We start from the raw sequence: 25,284 nt of genomic DNA, 5'->3' as shown, positions 1-25,284 counted from the left end.
CCTGGTGCGAGCACACAAACACATGGTCACTTTGTTTGTGCAGAGAGCAGGTGAACAAGGAGAGCTCTGTTCAGGCAGCCTGCACATCAACATGAGAGCAGATGATAGAAACGCACCAATTCAAAAAGTGAAGACAAACAACTGTGACATAAGAAGAGGGGTGTGGTTTGATAAAGGGGAGGTCTGGTGATGCAACAATAAACATCAGTGCTGCTTATCAGCTCTGGTTCCTTCCTGGACGCCCCCCCCCCCACCCCGCTTTTGTCATATGATGCTCAGAGGAGTGAATGTACGCAAGTAACCCACGCATTAGTAACCCTAACCTTTTCCTCAGGCTAGCCCAGGGGTCACTAATGCCTCTAAGAACACCCAGACACTCTTCCTCAAACACACACACATGCATGGACAGTTGGTAAACAAGGAGTGGATGGACGCTGCCTTGGTCTCAACTTTCATAACTACAACAAATCCCGGGCCTTAACTCTGCTAATAAACACTCTCCATACACATACACATACACATACACACACACACACTTATTGCAGACTGTAGCAAGCACTGTTCAAACAAACCTGTATTGAAACTATGACATCTACAGTAGCTTTGACCTCAGACAGCCCTGGGAACTGTGGTCAAAGGACAATAATCTTCATAGCCTGCAGTGCATGACCCAGCTGTGCTTATGAGGAGACACATTTTTGTTTAGAGTTTAAAACTACATGTGTGTACAAAGAATGGAAAACACCACGCATCTAAGCTAATAACAAATTCTGCCATTCACAAATACAAAATTCCTGTAAGGTATTATTTTCTAATCTTTGTAAATATACTGTGTATCATAAATATTTTTGACCCGGTCCCTAATCACTAGTGCTGATGCATTAAATTAAAGCTAATTAATCAGCATAAAAAATTGACATCAATCCACAGAAAAGTACTGATTTGAGTAATTTATCAAACAAAATGCCAAATATTCCTGGTTTAAGCTTCTCAAATGTCAGGGATTGCTGATTCAAATCTTATAAGTCGAATAGTTCTTGAGTTTTGAACTGCTGAACAGAGAATTTGAAAACCTATCTTTGGGTATAAAGTGCTTTTGGGACAAAACTATTTAATAATTAATCAAAACATGAGTGAGAGAGTAACTTTTGTTGGAATTAATGACTGCTATTTTGCCACTCTTTGGTTCGCCTATGAGCCAGCAGTGGAGGTAGTAACAGCGCCAAAAAGACATCTGTGTATATGGGACAGTCGGTAGGATGGATGGTACAGATGTGGCAGTGTGATGAAATATTATGTTTGCTACCTACCACCAGGAGATTTAAAAAGCAGCTAGAAGCAGTTAGCAGCTAACTTAAAAAGAACAGCAGCCGAAAATGTCAAATGCAAATTGGGAAAACAATGAGGTCCAGGAACTCCTTACCCTCCGAGCAGAGGATGAGATAAGCCGGCATAAAACAGAGATGATAAATGATTGTTATTGCCATGTTGTGTCATTGTTATACTGTATATGTTATAAGTCACACTGGAGGCCGACATTGTTGTGATAAGTGTCACGCCTGTACTTTTACTTTAGTGGGTTTTTCAAACTGTAATATTCACTTTTACTTAAGTCATTTTTTATGGGAGTAATTACACATCTACTTTAGTATAGATTTTAGGTGCTCTACCCACCACTGTAAACAGCGCTGACAAAGCTAACCGTGTTAACCAGCAGTAGCCATCATATGAGCGCAGTGCAGAGCAGCTCAATTAGCTAGCCAGCGGGGTACATTCAAAGGGGCACACATGCACAAACATGCACACACAGCCTGGCCATCTACCAAAACAACAAACAGAGAAGCTCGGATTGCAACACACACAGAGGGAGCATGACTTTATCCTCTGCTCAGGACACCATTACTCCACTATATCTTTACATTCAAATAGCGGTTTGCTGCTATGTTAATGTTCTGAATGTTGTATAGAGCTCCTTTGAACAGACATCTGCCCTTATGTTATAAGTTCTCATATGCAAGGTTAACTTATATTGGTTGATATCAGCGTCTTGAGGAGAAATCAGTAAACCTGTGGGCTCACCTGATGACAAAATGTTAACCTTTCACCTCCAGAAGTGTACAGAACTTTCTGTACATTGAAACTGAGACAAAAACACCTTAAGCTCCACCCACATCCTTGACTCTGTTATTAGAAAACATTAGCTCTCCAGGAACAGACCCGCCTCCTGTAACTGTCTGGTTTGCTTTACCTTGAGAGAGCGATACTGTCTCTGTGTCGCATGTCACACATGATGAATGACGGGTATGCTTCACCCGTGAGACGGCGCTCATGTATGTGAAATATGAAAAACACAAGTGTCATGGCTGCTGTTGATGATAAACTGGCTCTTTTGTAGCATGCAAAGGCAGGCCTGACCACAGAAACATGTTGATGTGATTATCAGAGATAAAGATGTCGATTTTCCTGTATCAAGACGAAGCTTACATGCAGTTGCTAGTCAACTTTCTGGGAGGGGTTTGTTGGCTCATAAATGGTGCTGACTAAATTAGGTTAGCCTGGTTGTGATTTTCAGGGGGGCTCAGGACAAACACACACACACAAAGAAAAGCAAACAAACATCCTAGTTTCCTAGAAATTTCTGAGCAAGATCCAATGGAAGTTTTCCAGAGAGTACATTTAACTCCCCCTCCTCCCAAATCCCTTCCCTTCTGTTTCTGCACATCACAATCACACCCCAGCCCCAATATCTCCCTTCCTCCAGCCACCCCCCCTCCCCTCCCTTCGTTTTCTGGCTGCACATAAACAGATTCTAGAGGTGTGTCTCCTCTCAGCCAATGGCAGCCCTCTCAAGCTGTGCATCTGGGCCAATCACAGTGGCCGGTGGGACCAGCCGTCTCTCCTTCTGTTAACGGCAGTTGTTGTTTTTCTGCTCCCCGTGTTTTCTGCGTTCAGAGTGATGGATGGAGGGAATAAAGAGGAGGTCAGGTCAGGCATTAATAGGCTTTGAGTGCTTGCCTACAATTAGGCGGGGGCTAATCCCAAATTCACAAGTGTATGTGTGTGTGTGTGTGTACACAGTGCACGGGCACACACACACACACACACACACACACACACTTTGTTTTAACCAAAAACCTAAACAGCATTTACATGCTCTTTATCATTATCTATCTGTAGCCCTCCCTCAAACACACACAGACCAGACTTTGTTTCTTGCACATAAACATCATTCACATCCTCTCGCTCCCTCCCATACACACACACACACACACACACACACACACACACACACACAGCCCACAGTTACTGGTTATATCTGGTGAGAGGTTGTGGAGAGGTGGCAATGGGCGACTGTCTGCCCAGTACAAAAAGAGCAGTAAACAACAAACACAAATAATTTTGCCTTAACTGCATCAGCACAAAACAGAAGTTGAACTGAGTAAAAGTTAGTTCTTGTTTTGATAAGAATATGTGCTGACACCTTCAGTTTATAAAAAAGTACAAGTAGAAACATTTTGCAATGTCAAACAGCACTGATGTACTACAGGCTTCATGCAGAGAGTCAAAAACAATCTGTAGAAGAAAAACATTCATGACTTGTTTTCCTCCCTCTTCCCCTTCCCTCTTATAGTCAAATTTCTGCAATGGGGATGTGTTGCACAATGAGTGTTGTTTGCAACTCCTGTAACGTCTCAAAAGAAAAATCTTGAGCAAACACGGCTTTTATCAAGACAAGTGTAACCGCTCAGACCTCCTGAGATATCGGCAGGCAATAAAACGTGCTACTGGTTTTTAAAGGTATCAGATTGTGGTGAACACATCAAATCAGACGTGAAAACAAGCTCCTGAGCTCGATTTGGCATGAACTCTCCACTATCTTTTTTTCCTCTTCTCACATGTATGAGGAGGGAAAACTTCTAAGACAGGGGAGTGATGACAGCATGTTTGGATAAACGTCTCGGCTGGATGGTCACCTTCACACACCTGTGTTCTGAAACAAGCAGAGACACGTGGTATTTCACAGAGGTGCCTTGGTTCAACAACTGATCATTTTCCTTCTTCACCCATATATAACCGAGCCCTGCTGACCCATATTCCTATGTGAGGAAAGACAAGCTAAGTCGCTACTACAACGTGACGGTTCACTTTACAAATTACGTTTTGCAAAACATTGTCAAGCTTGAATGGACCCTCCTTCCAACGCTGATTGTACACAGCAAAGCTACTGTACTATTGTAGGAACTTTACATTTCATTTCTTTTTGGAACAAGCTTTGTCTGCTTGGCATTTCTCCTCCCTTTATTTATATATACATAGCTTTCTCTTAGATGTATGCTGCTACTACCTGGTTGCTTACATTACCTTTTTATAAAGTCACAACCTCACTTGCGAGCTGCTAATGGCTAGGGGCTTCACACCACTGCTCAAAGGCTGCAGCCCAAAAATGTCCCAGACACACTAAAATAAGAAAATAAAGGCAGACGGCAGAGTCTCTGTAAATAAATACACCACAAAACACCTGTAGTGGGTCATAAGTGATGATTGAGAGGGATTTTCTTTTGGCTTATTTGCCAAAGAGAGAGAGAGATGGGATGACATGCAGCAAAGGGTCACAGGCTAGAATCAAAACAACAGCCGCTGTGGCAAGGACACTGCCTTTATAAATGGGACATCCATTCTACCTGCGACCAACGAGTGCTGCGGGGAGACTACCAATAAGGCAATCAGTGCCACTGGCAGGACTAACGCCATTGTTAAACACTGCAAATCTGTGCCCTGAAGCCAATGAGGAGCAATAACAAGGAAGCGCTATAGACGAGACAAACGCTGCTATTTAGGCCGCTCTAAATCAACATGTCTTCTCATCATCAAAGTTTGTTTTACTTTGCTCTGTACCCTGGTCAAACAGGTATGTTGGCATGGCTGCACGTAGTGTGGACTTAGAATGACATTGGATTAAACTAACTGCAATCAAGGTCACCTTTTATGAATGACTCATTTGTTTTAATAAACATTACAAAACCCAAAGGTATTTAAATTACAATGCAAGAAAAGTAGCTGATTGTTACATTCAAGAAGCTGGATGTTCACCTTTATCACTTGGTAAACATATTAAACCATTAATTAATAATTACTCAACTAATCATTACCAGACTCAACCCTGTATTTCCACTTTTTAATATGACAACAGTAAATTACAGCCAAAATGTCCATTTCTTCACCAGACAGCTACACTGGTTGTCTTGTTTGGAAGCACAGCTTTTCAATAGTCTTTTTAGTATTAAAGTATTTTAGTGTTTGGCCATGCTTTAAGACTTGAGTTTTGAGAGTGATTTATTTTCTTGTGAAAACAGTTCCTATGAATAAACATCACTACGGCTGTGTATGAGTTGACTAAAAACAACACATCTGCAACACGGCTTGCGCCATCAATTTAGAAGCAGACATTAAAAATACATGCAGGTCGATGCCTACACGTGACACGAATGACCACCAGACAGAAATTGGCATGGTATATCTAGCACAGCACACAAGCTATAACAGGCAAACAAACACAGTGCTGTGGATTTCGTCACAAGGCAACACTGCAAAGAAAAATAAGCAAAGCGTCCAGACTAAGATAAGCAAACTCACAGAGCTGACAAAGAAAATGACAGATGGGCAAGGCAGCCACTCAGAGAGGAACACTGTTGTTGTGTTGACATGACTGATTACTTGTAAAGTGCAGTAAATGATAAAGAAGAATGGGAATGAATGGGTTATCTATACACATACATTATTATCTGCATCATGATCTACATCTATCTATGAAGGCCATTTTAGAGAGACATCAAAGAGCAGCCTCAGCTTTTAACCTCAATAAATCTTTGTCAGACTGATTTTAAGATAAAAATCTGACTAATGTGACGATGTCTTGGCTCACTTATGAGCTGGACATTGAGAAATGTGTTACATAAGTTACTGGACACCACTTGTTTGCCTTCTCCCCTGACATCACATCATGCCCTGTGCTATGTTGGGTTTATGACAAGGAGTCCTTATGGAGTTCCTTCCTTCCCTGACGTCAAGTGACGAGAAGTGAGCCGCTGACACTCCCTCAAAACAAGCCAATAAACGACTGAGAGCGTGTTGCTGATGGACATCCTGAGGGGGGCCCTTGTCCAGTTAAGCTCATGTGGGTCATGAGGGGATCTGTTGTTGCAGCAGATACAGACTCCTTCTCTCCATTTCTGAGATTAAGTTCGATGTTGAGGGAAAGCTGATATTAGTTCAGGGCTTAGGGATATTTACCAGGACGTTATCCCCAGTGGCGAAAAAAGAAAGAATGAGAGAAAAAGAAATGAGCTGACTGAGTGACGAAAGGGTTTGTGTATACTTTGTGTTGGTTGGTTGCCAACCTTTACATGCCTGGTTTCCTAAGGGCCTCTGTGTGTTTACTGCAACATGACTAGAAATCTACAGAGGAACGGACAAGGTGTGGCAACGTGCCAGCAAAGACTATTCAGGAACCAGATGGAGAAGTTGTTTTTTTGTCTCTCACCATCGATCTCCCTATGGCCTAGATACGTCTGTTCTCTCAAGAGTTTAGCCAAGCTTGGCCCCTTCTATTCTTGTACTTCTAAGCTCCCAAAAAGTCACTCAAAATCTGGGCTTTTCTTTCCTACATTTCCCTCTATTAGACCCTCCCGCTCATGTCCAAGATATCACTTTGTTTCCGTAAGATTCTTTTACGCATCCCAACATTTATCTTCTTTTTACTACCCTCTGTGCCGTCTTGTCGCATGTTTCGCTCCACCTCATTCCTTTGCTCTGTTTACGGCTTCTTTTCAGCGTTCTTTCTGCTATACCTCATTGTGCCCGTTCATTCACCTACCTCCATTCCAACCTCTCATTTTCTCTCTCTTGCTCAATAAAACAATGGATTGCATTGTTTCCAAATATTTCTACTTGTTAAGATCTCTGTCTAATGCGCTCTTTGGCCCCAGAGATTACACTTGGTATTTTCAAAGAGGGGCTCATTCTTACGTCCTAATCAGCACTGGCAGAGACATGCTGCATGCTCACAGTAAGCCTACACACCCTGGATGAAATGCTCTGATGAAGGCTTTGTGCACTGTTATGCATTATCTGATGCATTAGAACCTGCAAGACCAAACTAAGGACCTGGTTTGTGTCTATATTTTATTTGCTGGGCCTCCAATTAGACTTCAACAGACCCTCATAAGTTAAATATTAATCCTAAGAGAACTTCACACTGGTCCTTTTCACTGACCGGTGAGTCCAGCAGCAGTTAATTGTAATCATCCTGTAATTGGGCTAATTTCTCTTGAATTACAGTAAAGTGGTACCCTCAAGGACCCCTGGGAGTTTCTAAACTCAGTTTAGAAACTGAGTTGTTTCCTGGCATAATTTATCCATCTGCCTTGATGAATCCTACATGTTCAGCAGGTAAGAAAACACGTTATGAAATGACCTATTACGTAAACATGGGACCTATATGCATATAAATATAAACACATTCAGTGTTGACTTTGTGAAAGATACACTGATTGTGCAGCCCCCTCATATCATGACTAACTTTAGTGGATAGTAACATATAGGGTATGGAATTAGGACCAAACCTTTCAATGGATGCCAGTTTTTGAGCCATGACGAGGGTCAAAGTGTGTGCTGCAACAGACTGGTATGGTACTTATTGTTTTTAGCCAAGCTGATTTCTGGAAAACTCATGGCTCCTACCTGTCGTTAAGGGGAGTGAGTAGTCAGTCAATGACTGTTTAAAACATAGACAGACACGCACACACACTACCAAACGCATGATCTCATCCAGGCTTATGCTTGGCGGAGATAATACAAAAAATAGAAGCCAGACAAAAAAAATTTAACCATATGAAAAAAAAAAAAAAACCTATTCAACAGGAAAAAACAAGGTGAAAACCCACATTTTTCCTAATGCACGAAAATTGTATTAACATCTCTCAGACAAGACGAAGGCATGATTAAAAGTCTTGGGAGTTATAAGGAGCTTATCCGCACCGTATGGTTCTTGTTTTAAGGAAACTGGCTGCAGAAAAGAGTCTGCAGAACAAAGCATCATTAGTCCGGCCAACTGATTTTCCAGATTTTCTGAGTCATCCGGAGGGAGAGAGACAACCTGACTTCTGCAATGTTCTTCAGGTGGTAAAATGTATTCATGTTGCTTTTCATGTGTGTGACTCAAAGATAAATTCTCTATTAACATTTCCCCACTGAGAAAGAACAAAGTTGCGTCAGCTTCTTGGTGCTAAAACCTAAAAGTAACTTATCTCACTTCAGCTCGAAGAACCCATGAGACATCTACTTCCCCTCACTGATGTCAGTGTTGTATGTTTGTAATATCATCAAGGTGGCTAAAGCCAACATCTGGAATAATTCAAACAGAGGGGACAACCTCAATTAGTGGTGCAAACAACAAAACACCAGTATTTTCCTACAGGGCCCGTGAGTCAGCGGGGCTCAGCTTACAAAGGCCACAACTACATGATGTGTTCAGTGACCAGCCTCCAGCTTATAGCCAACCCGATTCCTGCAAAACAAGTCAGTAAAGTATGACAAAGATGCTTACATGCTACATTGGCAGAAGATGTTATTAAAGTGTGGAGTTGTTGGGTAATGTGCTATCAGAACATTCCAGGAGTGCTATGTAGAGGGAATGTGAGTGTGTGTATCAGGGTGGGTGGCTGGCCTCACCCGGGGGTCTAATAAACCCACAAGGTGTGATGGATGACAACATGATGTAACGGTATCTCTTCCAATAACTGTGTTGGGACACGTAGTACAAGCGTGTGAGCGTTAGGACAGTAAACAACCCGTTGTGTGCACATGCTTTGCACCTTCCAGATGAAGTTTCCGCTCTTTATTCAGTCATGAACTTTAAAGCCGTTGAACTGTTAAAACAAAAAAAGGGGAACAAAAGCATTTCCTCTTTGACACGTGAGTCTTCTTTTAGTTAGACACCAGACACAAGCATCTGAAGTGACCAAATCAACAGAGACAGCGACCACACTGGTCTCATAGTGAGCACACACACACACACACACACACACCCACACACACACACACACACACACACACACACCTTCGAGTTTCAATGCTCACAGAGAGGAGGGGCAGAGTGTAAAAAACATGCTAACAGGCTGCAATCACCCCCCAATTATAGATTATCATCTTTAACACACAGGCCTATCTTTAGATAATTTGTGAACTAATACAGTTTGCATTTCTGGCAGCCCATAACTTTGTTCGTATTGACTTTCACAGTATTTGGCTGCATCTACTGTAGAGAACAGCAATATTCTATAATGCTGCTAAAGACATATCATGAGGGATTCTGGTTATTGTCATATCATGAAGTAGCTGAGATGTGTGTTTATCCAAGTTAACAGTTAAACCTGCAAAAGCTGATATTTTTTGGGTCACTTGAGAGCAGCGGAAAGAAGTTATGAACACAACATTGACATGTTATTACCTTTTATGCTGATATGGTGAACTTGTTGGCAAATAGCTGCTTATTTACTCAACATTATCACTCATTTTATAGCTGTGCTTCTGGACATCTGGTGAATCTAACAGCCAAAAAACGTGGTGTTGGGATGCAAAACAATTCGTAGGTGGGGTGGAGCAGGGTTTTTTACCTGCTTCACAGACTCCATCTTTGTAGCATGTGGTTAGGTGCCAGCTTACTATGTGCGCATAAAGTTTTACCAAGTGATAATGCAGTTGGTTATGTAGGGTATGGAAGTTTAGACTTTATTAGTTCCGAGACATGCTGCATGTTTTACTGCCACAAAAATGCAACATCGGTGGTGGGTGCTGGCTTTAAATGGCGTGGACGTAGGTTGCACGTGACATTGGTAAAAAACCATAACCAGCACTGTACCATTGCCTACTTACCAGAAATACAGAGTTTGGAGCTGACATTCTTCCAGGCATTGTTTTATAAGAGTGTATTAGGTCTAAAATGTTGTCCGTGGGACAGATGTCAAGCTCAGGGTATCCCTGCATTACAATGATCTACTAATATTACAGAAGAAAAGAAAAGAAAGATATCTGCCGGCTGTGATTGATTGCTCCTTATCAAACGACCTGCGGTGTGCCTTGCTACACTCCAAAAGATGAATTTTATTTATCTCAGGGTGCAGCTGTTGCACCCTGAAAAATAGTTGCTCGGGAATGCTTGCACTGCCGTCGGTCTCGCTTTTGAGCACTTTCCACCCATCACTGACAAGTGAATTTGAGGCTGCAACAACGCAGCACATGTACGGGCCGTTAACTGGTACTGAACGAATTAATTAATTAGCAACTTTAGTTGATTATAATAGATACACTCTGCTGAGGCAGACATGTCACACCAAATCCATGCCCCATACATTTCAGCGCTAAGTGGCGTCACTCTCTTTTAGCTCCGTTTTTGGTCTCCAGCTAGTTGCTAACTTGTCTGCTGTTTGGTGCTGAGTGGGTGGGGTTTTAGGGAGAGCGGTGAGAGTGAATCAAACCAGTAAAGTTGTGGGCCAAGCAGCTTAAACTATGAGCCAAACTCACTAAAAAAGCTTCATCAAGTCAAGGGGAGCTGCAGATTCATTCAGGTGATGATTCTCTGTGGGTTTATCAATACGAGTGATACATTTCTATTACAACTTCTTTTTTGCTTCTTCAACTGTTGAAATGAAATGAGCAATGAATGCTTCTAACCAATTGGTGACTATGTCCACATTTATAATAACTTTCCTGAAATGCCATTTAATTTTAATATTTCCTTAATTCATCATAAAATGTGGTCAAAAATGTCCTTTCAGTATCATCCAGACACTCTTCTGTCAGCCGACAATTAATCTCTTATCCTTTAAGTGTCTGAGTGGCTGGTGTGGTGGATCAATATCATCAGAAGTATTTTGGCACAGTATCTGGTTACACTTACAAAACAAGATGCTTCGTGACAGCTGGCTGTAACCTACTATCATAAATACCATTAAGGTGAGCATGGCAAATATAGCTTATTTATGGTGGCTATCAACCTGAAGGTTAACCTTTCTCATAACATGATATGTCATTTTGAATGATTGATAATGACAATGAACAATGCATATTTGTAGTAGTAATAAAGTGTATGCTATTATATCTTATACCTGTTCTAGCCAGTGTTGGGACAATGCAGCTGGACAGACATCCTGAAAACATGATACTGACTTTGGATATAATCGACATACACTTAAAAACGAGAGTTGGCACTTGAACCTCTCAGTCATAGTTGCCTCTCAACCTGTCTGACTATATTGTATATATGTTTTTGTAATTATGTGTATGTGTGTGACACCAGATAACCTCCAACATGAAGGTGCATGTCCAGACTTAGTGCAGACACACTGGTCAGTGTGACGGAGTGTGTTTTCCTGCCCTAAGCAAACACAGTGAAGCACTTTTAACAAACACTGCATGTCAATCACACACGCTCTCTCCCTCCAGCACTCTACCACACACACACACACACACACACACACACATGCACTCACACTTCAGCCTGGTTTTAGAGCAAAAGAACTGAGGTCAGAGGTGAACGACTGTGGGAACACGGAGGTCCCGTAGCGTGAAGCTGTCACCGTCCTGACAAACTGGCCTGTAACATAAACAAGCACACATACATCAGCTCAGGACAATACCCCCGAGAAGAGAGCACAATACCACTCCAACACTCCACACTGGGCCTGAAACAATACCACACACGCTGAAACAACATCATAGCCAGGACTAAGCCAACATGGCACTGGGTAAACTGAAGCAACACCATTTCGGCGAGCATCACCACACAATGCCTGTAACGGGAAACGATCCATCAGGTGCTGACCGCAGCTAAATTCATGTCTCAAAATGTGGGGTCTTTGCAGAAGTGGATGAGGTGCACAGAGGTGAGCAAGCCCTTGTGAGCACTGTGTGTGTGCTAGGGATGATCTAACGACTAATTTACCTGACGTTTAAACAAAGTTTGAACTTAGACTTGCCAAATGGAAAAAAAGTCCAAATTCAGCACAATTTAATCAAGGTCAAACATTTGTCTATACAATACTGTGTATATAAGAGCCATTTAATCACATGTTCTATAACCAAATCTGAAGTTAAATGCTGCTGAAATGTGACACCGTACATTATAAATATTACACATTATCCTACAAAACATGACGGCAACTCACTAAATAAAAGTTAACAAACAACAATTTACTGTGTATTTAACTTTGTGACTCATCTCTATTCAAAAACACAAACTCACGCAGTAGCTCTCTCACGCATAAGTGTGCATGCAAACTGACACACACATATATATGTCCAGGCTTGTTGGGATCTACCATGTGCCCAAAGACACCTCTCTCATTTAGCCTAGCAAAAAGACATCCAGACTGTATGAGTGCGTGAGGCTCAGGCATACCATTTGAGGTGAACCCCTGCGGAAAGCTGCAGACTTGTACCAGTCGCACAAACTCTTCCAGTTTTCCTCTGGGTATCTTAATACGTTAAACCAACTAGTAATTCTGGTACCGACTTGCGAGGGTATCAACGTTTAATTGTCCTGTCAACGAATCGCACACAAAAGCTGTAAGGGGCTTTTAAACTGACAGAGAAGCCAACACAATCAAATATACTGGCTGGCACAGAAAATAAGGAGAAAAATAAAAGTAAATACATCTTGATTTTTGCATTATGCCCCATTATTTCTGGTGTAACACCCATTACGACAGTCCTAGTCTCAAAACCCCTTAAATCTAAGATGTTTAGGGGTGCAACACTCAGATCTCTTAACATTTCTTGGGTTAAATTAATGAATAATTTGGTCTAAAAAATGTCAAAACAATGAAACATATCCCTCAAAACTTCCCAGACCTTGAAGTGAGGCCTTCTAATTGATTATTTTGTCCAATAAATGGTCCAAAAATGAATAGAGCAAGAGAAAATTAGCTAAAATCAGTAAATGTTTGGCATTTTTGCATGATGAATGACTAAAAGTAGCTATTGTTGTTGAGCAGCATCTCCTGCTCAAGTCAAAAGCAGACAGAAAACTAAATCAATAAAGAATTACAGCTTTTCACCTGGATTCTGATTTAACTAAATTTCAGTGGCTACACAATATTCCCTGATCAGCATAGGAGCGAGTGTCCCTAATATTTTGTTTGTGTATTCCAGCTGGTTAAGCCTGGTGTTGAGCCTGTGTGGTTTGTATCCTAATAGGGGCTCCCTCAGACTGAGGCCTGGACCGCAGCCACAGGGCTATTCATGCTTTGTGACCTGATCCACAGATGCCTCTAAATCCTGCATGCTCACTGCTATAAATCTCTCAAGACCTGTAAACACACAACACACACACTCACACTCAAAGGCAGACAGATCAGCACACACATAGACAGACATTAGCACATAGAAAAAGTCACACACACACAAACACACACATGCTGGATGAACGCCCAGTGACCAGGGCAAAAGGAAAAAATTAAAATCATGCGCAGCATTGCATGCATTCAGCCCGGTGCATGGAAAATTCCCATCCAGCAACTTGAGAAGAGGGTGCACAAGCAGGCGACTGGCTGGTACAGAGCGCCATCCTGTGTCCACAAGACTGAACTGCAGCAGCTTCAGCACCTCAGTGCGTTGTGTGAATGATGAAACCACTCAATGGGCGATTCTTTTTCATCAAGTAAAAAGCCAAGCATTAAAGAGTGAGAGGGTGGAGGATAAAAGGCATGTATTGATTTTTTTTCCAAATACTGCCTCCACTGGACAATAACCTTCATCATTCATTTATGAATTCGATCAAATTAATCCTGAACAGATGGCATGCAAGTCAATAGATGAAAGTGTCCGAGACCAGAGTGTATGAGGCAAGTGGGGCGATATGCAGCCACTTCTATATCAGCAAGATTTATTTTTGTTGGGTTTTGTGTGTGTGTGTGTGTGTGTGTGTGTGTGTGTGTGTGTGTATACTCCCTCAGGATATCAGAAAGCCTACAGAAACGTACAAAGGCGTAGGTTTTGTTTCAGACATAGGGGGCACAATAACGTCAAACCAAAGATATTTATGTGTGTATTTTTAATGCACAAACCCAACAAACAATCATGTTTGTTTTACTTACTTACTTCATAATAATTAATGTTATATTTGACTCTTGGTGTGTGTGTGTGGGGGAGGGGGGGGGTTTCAGACACTGGTATATCGGTTGGAGTATACTGGTGCCTTTTGAGCAAGGGCATAGGTTGCATTTGAACACTAAAGGGGACATATGAAATGGGGGTTTGGGGGTCTACTGACAGAAAACTTTGAGCATGAGACACTTAATTTCCCGCATTCTAGTGATTTTTATGCACCAGTTTGTCTTTAAAATGTCTTTCATTTTGGAAAATAAAAGTCCTGTGCTATTTTCATGTTTTTATTGGGCGAGACAAATGCACATGTGCTAAATACTAAGGGGAACGTCTCAACTGCATCCACCCCAAAATCTACACTTACGCCTTAAAGCTTATTTTTGAGTGCACAATAATAACTGAAGGCGATCACCTCCTCTCTTCACTCATCTGGATTATGGAAGCTGGATAATAAAGAGCCAACCACACCAAGAACGAGAGCAATAACTATTAACGATGGTGAACGATAATGTTTCCTTAACAGTGGTGCCAAAAGATTTGCATGGATTTTGATTAGCTGTCAGTGTTTCTCTCGTCCATCAAATCGCTCTGAAAGTTATGTCAATTATATTGTTTGCCACGATCGTTGTTGTTATAGTTGCAGTGTGGATTCCGTCTGCCACAGAGCACAATAATTAACCTTTCAGTTTCCACTTCAATGTAAACGTTCCAGAGTTTCTAATGAGCTCATTTTCGTCTGAAGTCTCTGGGCAGGTTACTAAAATTTGGTCTACTTTGACATACAATCGACATAATGCTTAAGCAAGCACTACAGCATGATACAATGCAACAAGTTATGATAAAATACATTACAATACACTAAAACAATATATTACAAAAGCAGCAGATATATGCAAAAACAATTAAAGCATGTTATCCCAGAGATGAAGTTGTGTAATTACTCATGACTGCAAGTCTTGCATTAAGCCATCTCATTAGTTTAAGTTTAAATGGTAGGTATTTAACACTTACTCTTAATTTAATAGGAAGAATATTCCAGTAGTGGGTGGCTCTGACCCAAACTTGCTACGTCTGTACTGTACAGCACAGTCCCCCTCTGATGGTTGCCCTTTGTGCTCTGCTGCTAATATCCTTCTGCACTAGGAACTGTCTAAGTCTGGGAGGTGCAAGCCTATATAATACCTTAAAGATAAGGAAAGCACCTGCAAAATGTTATCAATTATCAGTCCATCTTCAATAGAAGCTAGTGCCTTTAAAATATACATGACATTTGGATCCAGTCTTCATGTCAATTTCCAATTAGATAATGGGCTTTTTTCACAGCAGATATTTGGACTCAATCTTTCAACACCCCTTGCCCCTATCAATTAGCCCTACCCCTTTGTTTTTTCGCATTCATATCTAAGGGTAGGGTGTCTTGATTCTTCAGATAGAGGGGTAGGGCGAAGTGTTACGGCTCCATGGCCCTCTAAAGTGGAGGTTTTTGTAGATGCACACCCCAAACAGAGTCTTGTGAGGCAAGATGGTTGAACAAGCACCAAACAAAACCCACAAATGTATTTTCTTCATATAAAGATTTAGAAATTATGGTTATTGCGATATTCTCTCAGTGTAATGTCCTTTCAGTGTGTTTTGGACCCTTTCTTTATTAAAGCATAACATAAAATAAAGCTAGTTGTATGCTGATGTTTTGATGGCTAATTGAGCTAATGTTGCATTGTCAGGTCTGTTTACATAAACGCCATCGATGAAGATACTAATAACACATCAGGGTCTTGAAGGGATGTCCCATTTTATAGTGAAAGATTTCACTCTAAAACATGGGGCAGGGGTAAAAATAAGAAGTGGGACTGGGCCTTGGACTTGTCATAACAGGAAAAGCACACATTACTACCGACATTAACAATGACTTGGTTCTATTAAAGTGTCCCAGTAAACCATGTCAAACAAGTGGAGCACCTGAACAGAATTCAGCCATCAGTTCTGTTATCATTACTCCTGTGGTTTTTATGCTATGAGACATCTACATGTCCGCTGTGAAGAGGAGCCAACAGAGCTGAAACAGTTGCCCCTGTGGATGAACCTGTTTAGGACAGGTGTTAAACTGCCAAACCAACATGATTTCTTTGACATTTAGGCGCTTGCCCAGAGTGACTTACGTGTGCTGCAGGTTCACGAGCTCCAGTTTCTACTGACAACATAAAACCAACAGAAAGAAGAGTTCTTGTGAGAGATGTGCTGGGAGAAGAAATAAAAATAGGAGCTAACGAAGCAACAGAAGGCTTTACTTTATAAATAATTTGTGAACTTTAATTCCATATGCAGGTTATAAATATCACATTATGGCAATGAAAGAGAGAGGGCGCGGGAGAGAGGCTTGTTTATTGAACAGCACCATGTGAGCATCCCATCTCTATTACTGAATCTCCTGATAGGAGCAACACAGTAAATCCTGCTCCACCTGAAGTTGAAACATGAATTCAGAGCAGAAAGATGCCGATTATTATTTTCACACACTGAACTGATAGCCTGGGCCTGTAACTCTTTTATCTATGTGCTTTTCCTGTGTGTGTTTCTCCCCTTCAAAGAGTTTGTTATTCCTTTCCCACCTCCTGCTGCAGGACTGTTACTGTTGTCCGCCGCCTTTCCTCCTCCTCCTCCTCTTCTTCTTCTTCTTCTTCTTCTTCTTCTTCTTCTTCTTCTTCTTCTTCTTCTTCTTCTTCTTCTTCTTCTTCTTCTTCTTCTTCTTCTTCTTCTTCTTCTTCTTCTTCTTCTTCTTCTTCTTCGTCTTCTTCTTCTTCTTCTTCCTTCCTCCTTCTTCTTCCTCCTCCTCCTCCACAGTCTTGGGGTGTGTGGTTGAGACAAGCTTAGCATTGCAATGTATGCTTGAGAAGATGGGAGACAACTGCAAGCCAGGGAGGATTGCAAGGATGTGGGCTCGAGTGACAGTGACTTGGTAATCAACTAATTTCTAGGAAAATTAGTATCTATTTGAGCTTTTCTTTAGATTTATAGACATGTAAAGCTACTACAGGTGGGTTTTGGTTTGGACTGGATAGACATTATTACTGAAATCTTTCAGGCTCTGGAGCACAGGGCTCATAGACTGGGGTGCTAGTAGTTTTCCACTGGAGGTTGTTGACCAAATACAGACTGAATCCTCCTTCGTTTTCACCCTTTTGCCTCTCTCAGAGCTACATCTATTCAACGGCTGTTACTTTTCCCCATCCCTTGTTCAACCTCTGGTGCAAAGACATCATGTTTTGCCACATTTCCACTGTCTTCACCCACTCTTCCATTTCCCTCCCTCTCAATTCCTGAATAGCACTGCCAGAAATAATCGCAGACAAGCCAGCACCCCCCACCCCCAAGTGTCAACCAACCCACCCCATCACTGCACCTCATGCCACTGGTACCATGACGACTGCTTAGTCTCTGCAAAAGCCCATGCCCAGCACTAGCCCATCCCTTTCTCAGTGCCAGGATAACACAGCCTTTACATGTTTTAGTAGAACAGCAAAGACTGACAACGCTTACTGTACAGAACAAATTACAGATTCTTCTTTTTCTTTCTACAGAAAAAATGTTTCCAAGATTTTTAATGCATTTGTCACAATGAGTTAAACAGAAAATGGTGCTTTTTTGAATCATTTATTCAGGCTTACAACAGGATTGACAGTGACCTAGTTGCACACTTCCCACTCCCCCCCTCTAGTCTTCGAGAGTCTACAGCCGGCAGCAAGCTACACTGACTGGAAGGTGGGGGTCTGTCTGTGTGGTAGCATCAAAGTGGGGGCTTGTGTGTTAGTATGCTCTCCTAGCATGTTAGAAATGGTCTCTAATATCTCGGCAAAACAGGCACTTGGAACTGGAAAGTCAAGATATTGTATAAATCCTCAGATTCTTGGAGTTTATTTCAAAGTGCAGTGAACTAGACACACTTAATAACCAAAAGTGTATCTTTTATAGATTGTATATATTTTTAATGGCTTTAAATTTATATTCTACACTGAGAATGCCACTCACTTTGGGTTTTATTCATTTGTTCAACATTTGGGGCACAAGTCGAAAGACCATGCAATTACTATTTTAATTTGATGACACAGTGAATTATTGTAGGCCAAGGATGGGTTGCTGATCACATTTGAACCCATACTGGTAGCCCCTGGTAACTTTTTTCATTGCTGTAATGACAAAAATTACATTTTTGAACAAGCTGCAGGAGCAACGGAGCAGACTAAAACGCCATTCAGCTCCTCTGCTCTTTTCTAATCACACAAAAAAAATTGAAAAGCAACAAAAAGAATCTTAAATGCATCACAGAAGAGCCACATCATTGTATAGCTATCACTGCCAAAATAAGCATCACCAGGGCTGCAAAACAATCATATTACAAGAGGCTGGAAGGAGCGTAGAGAAGACTCAAGTGGCCACAGTGTGATTGCAACATTAAGCTTCATGTAGCTTGGTTAGATTGACCATCCCGCAGACTTTATAAAGACACACACTCATTGCATACACACCCACCCCAGCTCAGATCACCAATGTCCCATCACTATGCCCAGCTGGCTGGCAGCTGAAAATCCACAGCTTTATTTCTCTATCACATCCTCCATATCCACAGAGCACTGTAAAGTTACTGTGCCAAAGGTCACTGCCTGCTGCTGCTGCTGCTGCTGCTTTCTCCCCCCCCCCCCCCCAACATGCAATTTGTCTGACCTGGTTCGAGCTGAGATCGCCCATAATCCAACAGATCTGTCCAGACCACAAGGCTTTCTCTCCATGGGTCCTCACTCTGTTTACAGAGTAAGCAGAGGAAACCCAGAGGGGACTGGAGGCATGTACACAAACACGCTGACACATGCGGTACACTCACAAAGACACAGGCGGGTACATGCACACACATAATGCACAAAAGCATAGAAATAGGAGAGAGATTCTTGTCACTGTGATGGTGGGCAAGCATTTTAACAACTCTGAATCAATGTTTAAGCTTTGACTGGACTCTGACTCTGCCTGCTCTGAAAAACAATGTTGTATTTTCCCACACTCCTGTCTGTCAAGGTTGACACGTCCAGTTTGTTTATACAGCCTCACCACACGCACGCCACCTTTGAGACATGCTTACAGACAACAAGCTCACCAAAACCAAACAGAATCTGCAACCAATCACAAATCATGCCACAATGTCTCGAAGAATTAAACCTCTGCACAAACTACCACACAACACTAACCTCAAACCATCAGAGAGAGGAGGGAAGACAGCATAAATATGGATGAAACATTTAAGGGCCAATGCAAATGAGGATTTCTCACCAGGATGTCTGACTGTGCAGCTGCTGCTAAAACTGCACATGAGCACCATGTTTTATGACAGTAATTGTCCGAGCATTCATATTTCAGTCTTGACACACAGATTTAAAGGCAGTGCACAGGGATCTTATGTACCTTCCATGAATGAATCGATCCTGAAAAGGCACCGTGATCAATATCTAAAGTCATCTCCGAGCCTGGAGAGACACTCCCAAGCTTTCCACATGGAGCCCGAAATGTGTTCTGGGTTATTCTGGGAGGAGGCCAGATCCAGGAAGCCATTTCACTTAATTAATCACACATAAGTGTTTATTACAGAGGCTGCTGAGTCATCCTAAATATCCATAATTAGCTAAATAAGTACGTGTAAAAAATTAGGAGCGGCAGAAGCTTGGAACATCAACAGCCTGTGCTTTCATCAGAGAAAAGCAAGTTAGCTAAAGTCTATACCACGACTGTCGTCTCTGAAAAATTAATCTCTCGCCTCTTTTAAGCAGTGAAAGCTGCAAGATCTGGGTCAAAACATATTCTGTCTGCTGCACAGTGGAAAAGATTTTTAACCCGTTTACCAAGTTGCATCTTCTATCCACATTACTAAACCCAAATGAGATGGTTGCTCATTTTGTAGAAAGAGAAGCCAGAAAAATATAAATGCAGTGTTACGTATGAAACTATGAAATCATGGGAAATAAAATAAATGAGCATAACTACATCTGATAATTAAGATTTTTAACTTTGGATCACACAGAGTATCTTCAGGTATCAGGCTCTTAAATTTAATGTTTTTTAGGACCTTGTCAAGATATTTTCTACCAACTTTAATAATGATTTTTGGATAGATCTTTTTTTTTTTTATTCAAGCATTACACGTAAAAATAAAGGACTTTCCCCAGGAGAACATGTTCAGAATCATGTGAACTCTGAGTCATTTTATAGTACATTGTCTCCATAGCGGTGTCTCAATTCAGGGGCTGCAGCCTTCGAAGGACGCAGCCTACACGGTCGATGTCGGCCACTTTCTTTTAAGACCACATCAGCCAAACAAAACAGTCTCCGAAATGGGACGGTCTGGTCTGCAGAGGATTTCCTGGTTGCATCATCAGTTGGTCTGGCCCCTTACCCAGCGTTCCTGTTACCCTGCAACCAGCTGCACTTGACAAAAGAAGGAGTAAGCTAGTAAGTTAGTTAGCCCTGAGTCATGGACCCATTAATTGTTGTTATATATGTATATATTTCTAATTTAATACTTGAGGAGAGGTTTCACTGCCTCCTGCTTGATATATTTCAGGCTGATGGAGGACTGTTTTCAGGTAAACTTATTAAATTAAGATTGTTTAAGCTGTGGGCTTTTAGCTAATAGTAATGTTTACAACAGTTAACCATAGCTAGTTAACAACTGTTAGCTTAACTTAATATATAATCGTCTCTGGCATGCAGTGCATCTTGAGATAGGCTGGGCCATGAGGGATTCATCCGTTGCATTCTCCAAATTCTGGGAAAGAAGGCTGCATTACTCAGTCACATTTGAAGGAGCCTTTGAAATGGAACAGCCTTGGTCACACCGATGTGACATAATCGGTCTTCAAATGCAGCCTTCGAAGGCTGCAGCCCCTGAATTGAGACACAGCTAATGTTTCTTTTCCTAAACCTAACCTTTGTCACTTTACATTAACTGTGTAACTTTATGTTACGTTTGCAGCATTGTATGAGGTTACCTTGTACAAGCAAGCATTATGTGGTCCCCTGCAGAGGTACAATTTATGTAGGAATGTGGTTATTAGAATGAGGTTAATCTCCATTTTGCCGAAAGGTAAGTGCAAGCATAAAGTAAAAAGACTGTATTAGGTTCAGTGGTAGGTTTAAAGATCTGTAACATCCAAAATGTGGACTCATTTTGAAAAAAAAAGAAAGAAATAAAAAGATAGATGAATGAAAGTAGATAAAAATGTTTGTGGCAATTAGGACCTGACTATTTTAAAATCTTGACTTTTTATTGAGTTTTAAGGCCTAATATTTATAAAAAAATAAGATGTTTTAAGGACCAGCAAATGGTCTGTCAAATCATACACATTAAACAAATCAATTACCATGTTTGTTTGCATTCAGAAACATTAGAGACAACTTAAAGTCAAAGCTTGGGAAAAGGAGTAAAAATTGTCTTTACTGCACAGTGAACAGATTTTCTTTTATCCTCATGGACAAAGGAGTCTTTGAGGATTTTGGAAATACTTTCAAAAATGCAGTTAATGTTGTTAAACAATCTGCTGGATTATTGAAAGATTGCCAGGGATTTATCTTTCAGAAAAACAAACACTTAGCTCTGTGAATGTTATGATAATATATGAGAGGCACAAACTGGGGGTATGCACCACTGTACGATACTTACTGGTAACTGTGCATTAGGATTTTAGAATAAAAAAGGCTTGGGTGTAGAACAAGCTGCAATACCAACAAAATAAGATGCTCATTTTATTCTTAACTTTCTTCTTAAGTAATTTTATCTGTCTGAGAAATGGTGAAAGCTTCTGTCTAGGATCTGTGACATTTTCACAAGAAATTACTCTTGCTGTCTGTTTGCAAAGTGTCTGTAACTGTTACATGTTGTTTGTCTGCAACTATGTTTAATGTGCTGCTGATTTTTAATCTCAAAGGGGCTTTTCCTGGTTAGAAAATGAATAAAAAAAATCTGCAGTCTTGTGATGAAACTGAGATTAAGTAGTGAAAAAAAGACGTAAAATGGACTGGACAGCCTGTTCACCATATGTACTCAGAGGTGGACTGAATCAAATTTAAAGAGACACTAAGTCCATTTGGTATTTACCGTACATTCTTAGTACATAATTTCATCTCTGTCAGCTGTGGATGTGGACAAAGTCTCTGGAATCTGCCCGCATCACAAGAACAGGTTGATCTTTTGAGAGTGGCTCTTAATTCAAGTTAGGGTAGAGGGCTAACACAATGGAGTAATTACATAACACAAAGAAACCCCTCTCTGTCTGTCCAGCCGCCCAAGACTGGGCGCCTTTCATCCAGCGAGGGAACATGGTGACCGGAGAGAGAGAGGGACGATGGACTCTGCCCACCCCTTTCATAGACTCAGAACAAACACTTACTATTGTCTCTCTTGGCATGTGTGTGCATTTGTCTTCACCCATCGTTATCCTGTGCTCCTATATGCATTAGATCAATAAAGCTCAGCGAGGTCAGCCACCTTGACCAGATCCGCGATGATCCTCTGACTGTGTCCGTGCACGTTGACCACATGCAGAATTGCCCAGGTAAGTGATTTTGACCCTCTTGCATTCACTCCAGCAGATCCTCACAGAAGGACAGCTTATGGGAACCCGACCCCTCCCTGGCAAGCGCACACAGAGCCCTATTTTGAGCTGTGACCCCGTAACCCTTACCACAGAAATATTGGGGCAACATTACACAGCAAACACTGAGGCCCATTCCTTTAACTGTGAACACAGCTTGAACTGCATATTCACAGGGTGCCTGAAAAAAAAAGCAATGACTCAGATAGTATGAAAGGCAAGTGAGGTAACTGCTGGGACCAGAGAGGGAGAGACATTTCTGAATCTCTATCATATCATAATATATATAGGAGTCCTCAACTATAACTGGATCTAGAACAAGAATGATATGCCCTTGCTCCTGTGTAGAGCGAAGGATAAAATATCCAAGTCCATGCGCACGTGTTAGAACACTTGTTTTAATAGTTCGTCACAACTGTTTGACATGTTGGGAAATACACTTACTTGCTGTCTTGCCCAGCGTTAGATGAGAAGATCAAATCCACTCATATAACTGTCCACTGATATAAGGCTAAAGCCAGCTGCCTGTTAGCTTAGCTTAGCACAAAGGCTTAAAAACAAAGAAACAGCTAGCCTTGCTCTATCCAAAGAAAACTAAAACATTTTTTAAAAAAGTAAGGTGTAAGGTGAAGTCCTGATACCTTGCTCTCACCACAAGATTTCATGGCAACCAGTAGACACTTCAGGAAGTTACTGCATCGGGCCAGGAAATAGTCTAGTACACAAAACACCCATAAAACCACTCGTTTTTTAAACTTTGTTTATGGATTAAACAAACTAATTTTCATGACGGATTTCTTTATATATTGTCATCTGCTCCAGGTATACTTCTGCAAGTGTTAATATTAGGTAGCCTCCAATGCTAGATGTAGCTACATGCTAACGTCAAGGAAACGGGAAAGCTAATCTTTGTTGCTGAGGCTGTTATTTTCTCCCCAATTTTGAAACTTAAGTCCGGAGGAAAATGTCCAGTTTTTAAAATTTTGGTTTAAAAACTTTTAATTGGGATTTATTTTAGGGTAAAAAGAGAACAATTCTCTGTAACAGTCATTCTCTAGCTGCAAGTACACAGCTAATGTACATGTAGCTACATGATAATGTAGGAGAAACAAGTAATCGTGGTTGCCAATGTTGTTAATTTCTCCCTGACTGGTTATGAAGATTTTGGTTAAGAAGCTTTTATTGGTGATATTTTATGGTAGAATGTGCTGCTTTTCTCTATTAAAGCTGATTTATGCTTGACACTCCACACTTTTGACAACTGTTGCTCAACAGAAATTAAACAGTCACGCCACATTTTCAATTTAGACTTCGGCAAAAGGTTACAGTCATCACCGTGGTAACTAGAGACCCCTGTTTTTTTTTGTTTTTTTTTTACAGTCCAAGTCTATTTCTGTCGCTGTTTAGTACAAAGTCATCTGCACAGATAGCTGTTTAAATCACAATCATCCCACTGTGTATGTGTGTTTATCTTTTTTGATCTTTATCATTTGATCAGCTATCAGTCTGTCTGTGAGCAGACTGATAGCAGATTCATCTCACTCGCTACAGTGGGCAACGGTGACAGAGAGAGAGCAGATGAGACACACCTGTAAACGCTGACCAATCAGAGCAGACTGGGCATTTTCAAGGAGGGGGGGCTTAAAGAGACAGGTGCTAAAACAGAGCATTTCAGAAAGACAGTAAATACAGGTGTTCCAGCACAGACAGTATGAGAAAAATTAAGTGTTTTTTTGATCATTAAATCATGTAAACATGTTCCAGTAGAAACCCAAGATACAAGTAAAACCCTGAAAATTAGCATAATAGGTCTATAATAGGTCTATATATATATATATATATATATATATATATATATTGGATTTGCTTTCACAGATGACAAAATAAACTGTGGGGATGCACACTGGAGCAATAAACTTGCAGAAATTTGTTCCAGGCTAAATTTTTGCAAGCCATGGGGGTATTAAGAGACATTATTCTCACCAGGCCTTCCTCTTCTGAAGGAGGGGGGTTGCCATGAGGAAAGGACTGTCTGTGCTTTCAAAGATTTTGTCTTTAATCAGTGGATCTGCTGGAATTAGAGGTCTGTCTGAGTCCGAGACCCCCCTTCCTTACCCCCTTCCATTCCTGACAATGTGAGAAAGGTGTGTGTGTGTGTTGTTCAGTGGGGGGAGGTCTTCCATCGTGGGACCAGAGCGACATGAGCTGCCACATTGGGCTCATAAATGCACCCTTTGGCGAGCCCAAAGCAAATGCAGCTTAGCATAATTCAAAAATACCAGACGGTGTGTGTACTGTGGTGCACTGCTAAACCCGCAAAGCAGCTTTCTCCCTCTCTCATCTCTCTCTGCCCCTCTCCTCCATCTTCCAAAAAACACTTCCACACAAACAGGAATTAATGCCACTGCCAAACAGTCTATTTCCTCGGAATAACAACATGTCAGGCCATCAAAAGTTGTTGGGCTTAGTCTTGTTTGTCATTAGAGGACTC

General features: G+C 41.2%; 1 protein-coding gene across 1 annotated transcript in view; it reads right to left on the bottom strand.

The window, feature by feature from the left end:
* The window catches only part of sesn1 (sestrin 1), a 77,006-nt gene that overhangs the window by 48,125 nt on the left and 3,597 nt on the right, over nucleotides 1-25,284 (bottom strand). The gene's annotated exons all lie outside the window — the stretch shown is intronic.

The sequence above is a fragment of the Epinephelus lanceolatus genome, chromosome 13, assembly GCF_041903045.1.
Source record: "Epinephelus lanceolatus isolate andai-2023 chromosome 13, ASM4190304v1, whole genome shotgun sequence".
NCBI classification, from domain to species: domain Eukaryota; kingdom Metazoa; phylum Chordata; class Actinopteri; order Perciformes; family Serranidae; genus Epinephelus; species Epinephelus lanceolatus.
Note: the sequence above shows the minus strand (reverse complement) of the source record. Positions and strands in the feature narration are given on the sequence as shown.